Raw genomic sequence first — 6,033 nt, forward strand, 5'->3', positions numbered from 1 at the left:
TACTAGCCCTTTGAATTTCCAATCGAATGAGACTTTTTTGAAGTTTCTAGGATAACGCCTTCTATAAAAAAATTATATGCCCCAAGGGCATAACTTACAACCCTTGCCCTGAAAGCTGTGGGGGAGTCTCCTCCTCAAAAAATAATTTCTATCAGGAAATCAACTACGCTGAACAAAATGGCTATCTAAAAATTTTGATTGAATGTGTTTTGGGAAATGGTGGGCGTGGAAGGGATTGATTAGTTGCACTCCAATTACGTTAGACTATTAAAAATGGCTTCAGCCCTTTCTATTTTCCATCGAATGAGCCCTTTTCGGAGTTCCTACGACAAGCTGTTTGATTTGACAAGCTGTGGGAACTAGCTGTTTGATTTTCCAATCGAGTGAGCCTTTTTTGAAGTTTCGACGACAACAGCTTCTATAAAAACCTTATATGCCCCCGGGGATAACTTAAAACCCTTGCCCCGAGGGTTGTGGGGGAGTGTCCTCCTCAAAAACATATTTTCTATCTGGAAATCAACTACGATGAACAAAATGGCCATATCAAAATTTTGATTGGATCTGTTTGGGTGAATGATGAACGTGCGGGGGGGGGGGGCTAGTTGCCCTCCGTTCACTTTCGACTATTAAAAAGAGCACAAGCCACTCAAATTTCCAATTGAATGAACCCTTTTCGAAGTTCCTACGACAACTTCTTCGATACGAAGTGCCCTGCTCTAAAGGAAAAATAAATAAATGATTCATTCTGCCAACTTCGTTCTTATATGCCCTCAGGGCATAACTTAAAACCCTTGCCCCGAGGGTTGTGGGGGAATGTCCTCCTCAGAAACATATTTTCTATATTGAAATCAACTACGCTGAACAAAATGACTCTCTTAAAATTTTGATTGGGTGTGTTTGGGGGAATGGTGGGCGTGGGGGGGGGGGGTCTAGTTGCCCTCCAATCACTTTCGACTATTAAAAAGGGCACTAGCAACTCCAATTTCCAATATAATGAGCCCTATTCGAAGTTTTGACGACAACTCCTTCGATACGAAGTGCCTAGGTAATGAAAAAAAAAAAAACATTGTCCCCACATCGTTCTTTACTTAGCGCGCTGCCTATGATACTTCAAACACATACGTCTATCTATGCATTGAAAATGCATTGTATTAAATATACTACATAAATAACTGTAATCAGGCCGGTGAGGAACATCATTCTGTCAAAAGAGTGAAACCACTGTACAAGTCGTGAAGTCATCACAAAGGCTCCCATTCCTGTGGCCAAGGGTCAGGGTCTAATGCTGACTAAATGATAGGGGTGATTCAATTGATTCATCATTCTCTTGCTTAGAGAGTCATTAGAGTCATAAAGATATAGGACTGATAATAGCCATAGATAATTCTAGTACTAACAGAATAATTTGTGAAAAGATTACAGCTGTGGTGATATAAATATTTCTAGGGTATCTTGGCGCCTTAAGAGAGTTAAGGAGGTGGACGGCAATCATGTTAGCTGCGAGTCGTGCAGAGAGTGTGATAGGCCGAATGAGGTTTCTAATAATTTCAATTAATACTATAAATGGCATAAAAGGTGTTGGTGTTCCCAATGGGACGAAATGGTCTAAAGCATTTAGAGTTTCTCTTATTCAAGCATAAATGATAAAAATTATTCATAGAGGGACTGCTAGTCTCAAGTGACCACCAAGTGTCTGGTGACAGTAAACATGCAGGGAAATAAGCCAACAAAACTATTAAAAAGAATAAATAAAAAAGGGCAATTACTAGAATGTTGGCTCCAATTATAGTCGGTCCCATAAGGAGGGAAATTTCTCGGTTTATTCCGTTTAGGGCCCCCTTAGTTAAAAATAAAGGTTGTGAGGGGATTAGTCAAAAAGATATCGCTATAAACAAGAGTGGGGTCAATATTCTCAACCAATTGGTTAAGAAAGAGGAAGTTGGGTCAAATACTGAAAACAGTTCTGTTATCATTCTCAACTCGGGTAAATAGTTTGGTGAAAGAACTCCCTAGTAGAGGAGATTAGGTGCGGCTGATTGAGGAAAAAGACTACAGCCATAAGAGTTTATAGGAGGATTATAATTCAAGGAAGTGGTATTGTTTGGGGAATAAGTGACTTCCATCGGCTTCTTAAAGTTGAGAACGTTGTATTTATTGCTAAGCGAAGTCTTTACCTCACAGGGGGTAATCACCATAAGAAAGCTTAAGAGGCTACCGCTTAAACTTCAGCCACCCTGCGAAATCTGTAATTCAAGTCACTTTAGGAATCCCCCTCTCCAATAGCTTCAGTTACAATAGCTATAAAGCTATGTCCAGAGCCGCAAATTTCAGAGCACTGGCCGTAAAACACTCCGGGTATATTCACTAAAACTCTGGACTGATTAAGCCGGCCCGGGACTGCGTCCATTTTAATCCCTAAAGATGGTACGGCCCACGAGTGTAGAACGTTATCTGAGGTAATCATCAGACGGATAGCTTGATAATAGGGGACAGGCATACGATTATCTACATCAAGCAAATGATATATACCAGCAGAACGTTCATTTGAAGGAATCATATAAGAGTCAAATTGAATGTGATAAAAGTCAGAGTACTCATAAGATCAATATCATTGGTGCCCTGTTACTTTAATTGTTAGGGCGGGGTTGTGAATGTCATCAATCAAGTAAAGAAGGCGGATAGAAGAGAGGGCAATAGTAACTAGAATAATAGCAGGGATAACAGTTCACACTGTCTCGATTGCCTGTCCATCAAGAAGATAACGATGGAGAAACCTATTGGAAAATAGCGCGGCTATAAAAAATCCAACAAGCGAAGTGAAAGAATGACTGTTAATAGGACGTGATAGTGGAAAAAGATAAGGCGTCCGTTACGTAATTGCCAACTCCAGTCTTTCGGGTCGAGTTCTGACGCCGTATTATGCCATTCCATAACCTGATAGAAGACTATTAGAACGAAATTTCACAGCCGATGGAGTTGGTGGAAGTTTCTCTGGGTTCACAAAAGCTGATTTCTTTGAGCTTTTCAGTTTTTTAAGAAAAACCCTGTATTTAGCTTTGCTGAGATCCTCCCCTTTTTTAGCATTGTAGAAACAGCAAAATATTTTCACCGTCTTGCTGGACTTCTTCCTTCGTTGAGCGCGAATTAAGGAATAATTCACAGTTATTCCTAAATTCGTCATGGCTTTTCAGGAATAGCAAGACAGCCTGCTTTCCTATCCCAAACAACCAGGACGTCGTGTCGCAACCAATAAAAGCTTGGGCAACAAGAATAGAGTGACAAATCTGTCCCAGCGATCTTTTGATAAAGTTGATGTGCCAGTATTTAGTTGACAGCACTCTTGACTTGGTACTGGTTTCGAAGTGGAGACCCCTGGCTTCCGGAGGCAGGTGATGGAGGAAAAGGATCAATAAATCAGTGTTGTTCCCGACTACTGCGGTTACCCTTTCCTTGGCCGCATTAACAGCTGTAAATGCAATCAGAACGCCCACATCTCTCTCTCCATGAAGGAAAGTGAGGCCGGTTTGGACAACTTTCTTACCAAAAGCTCGAATAATGTTCTGCTTATGGTTGGGATTCCACAAGAAGTCCTCCTTCTTCCTTTGCAGCTTCATACTCAGTGTGAAATTGACGGTGGGACACTGGATACCTTTTGTTCGTCTAACCTAGGTGACATCTTTGGCAGACGGACCTGAACTGTAACCATCAAAGACGATGGAAGCATTTGAATACTTTTGTGTCACGAATGAAACGTAACTGTTGCAAATATGTTCGAAAGTGTTTCCTGTTTTACATGGAATATGCTGGAGCAGCCCTCTGCCATCGAGCACGTATTTTTCCAGCTCTTTTTATAGGACGTTCTCAGGTTCTGCCTTTGCTAATTTCCAAATAGCTTTCACTAGTTCTGCTTTATCTGGCTGTGGCGGCAAGCTTTACGATTCGAAAAGGGCAGTAGGGTAGCTTGAGAGTTTGAATCTGAGAGTTTCTTCCATATCCCCTCCGGCTGTAGTTGCCGCTGCTGCAGGACGGAGGAACAGAAGACTTGCGTAATTTTTATGCCTTCATCGTCATTTTCCTAAATGTTGCCTTAATAGGCCATCATAATCGCTTTGTTTTTACGCTTGAAGATGTAGCAATCAGCATCGGCGTCGTCCATTGACTTCAGAATTTCTTTTCCTATCGCCTTTACTGCATCCGTGGTGACATTCCTTGCTGCTGTAATACCCTTCAATATATTGTGCGATTGAGTGCAGTTGTCATATGGGCAGGACTACGCAAAAAAGCTAATAAAGTCTTTACGTCCTTTCTATCTGAGCTGGTCTTGCGAAAACGTGCTGGTCAGAAGACACGTACTCAACGCCGATGAGAGACTGCATAAGCTCACTAATTTCAGTTCGCGCTGGCATTGACATTGTCCAGACCAATCTTTACGTCTAACTAGTACCATTTCCCCTCGTGAGTCTCATGCTTGTTTTCAGTATCCTCACCAGTACTTGCTCAATTACTAAGTCGGAAGAGAGCCCAGCCCAAAATCTATCGCTTCTTCGAATGACAAACATCCCATCTGCGATGTCTTTACACAGTTTCTGATTACTTTCTATCAGCTCTTTCATTTGCTGAAGAAGTATTCTCACTGATTTCCTGTACAGGTTGTGGCCTGCAGCTGCAAAGTAAGTGAGAATCTCAGGGAGTGCTGGAAGATACTGCTCCCAGTTTCCAGTCCGTTCTGTCCTGACGGCCTTCTTAAGCACTCCGAACATTTCTGAATACTGAAGCCATATTTTGCTATCCTGTTGTTCTGCAGCGTGTCTTGAAACTCCATTATTCGTGTTTGGATTCGACGCACTATGTCTGTGTTGGATCCGTCTTCAAAGGTTACTTCCTCATTGAGTAGAGCCATACATATTGCCGCAGCTCTGCAGTCTTGATGACTCGCACGCATGTCATCTGTGCAGTCGAAATCATACGATTTGCAAATGAGAATGATATGCAATACTGAATCTATAAGCTCGTGCGCTCTCATGGCTCTTGAAACAGCCTTACCACTAAGGATATGCTTAATGGTGTTACCGGCATATAGGGATTCGAGCAATTCTTTTATTCCTATTTCCGTCATCAAGTGCCCGATCGGTCCAAGGAAGCTCATACGGCAATGGAGACCACCGATAATTGGAACTGCTGCCTTGATAAGACTATCAGCAGGCTCAGCATTAATGATGTTCACCGCTTTCATGTACAAAGGTTGGTCGAAAGTAACAACTGGTACCATTCCGTGCTGGCGTGCTTTATTGAAGATAAAACGTAATGTCGTGTATACACAAGAAAAATCGGAGGGGTTATACTTGATCATAGGCAGAAAAACAATCGACGAAGAGCTTGCACGCCATAGTAGGTCAATGCCATCGATCTTGGTGTCAAAGGTGATGGTCGGGATGGGTTTGTACACAAGACTGTTCTCCTGTTGGCTTCTGTTGTAAAAGAAGAAAGGGACTTGTCCAACCTGTTGGAGTACTTCAAGGTTTACAACTGCTCTTTGAATTATGATTTGAAATTTGGGTAGCCTTGGTGTGGCACAAGCTAGCATGCCCATTCCATGGAAAGTACCTTTTTCGTCAATAGGGCAAATATTGTGGTCGAAACTGTCGCCAATGAACTGAATGAAGGTTTGAGAAGTCATCCCTGGAAAATCTGTACCATGAGTTACTGTGGCTGAATGCTCGAATCAAAGCACTTCAGAGTAAGAAGTAGAAAAACCTAGTTTATTCATCTGATAGATGAGAAAACGTGAACCAGACTGCTCGTGTAGCTGGACTCCAAGATATACTTGTAAAGGAGCGAGCAAAGATCGGGGACGGCAAGCCTGCATTATTGCTTGACCGATTAAACCTACCAGTAAGTACTGAATCTCCAGTAAACAGCAAAAGAGACGCACGACGAATAGAATATTAAACTCTCGTCAAAACAGTTTCAGAGGGTTTTTAAAACAGAGTTGATAGACCTTTCATTTCCAAGTTCTATAGAGCCATCTGACTA

Source organism: Artemia sp. Qi Xiang Cuo, chromosome 14 (assembly GCF_049724085.1).
Source record: "Artemia sp. Qi Xiang Cuo chromosome 14, ASM4972408v1, whole genome shotgun sequence".
Taxonomy (NCBI): Eukaryota; Metazoa; Arthropoda; class Branchiopoda; order Anostraca; family Artemiidae; genus Artemia; species Artemia sp. Qi Xiang Cuo.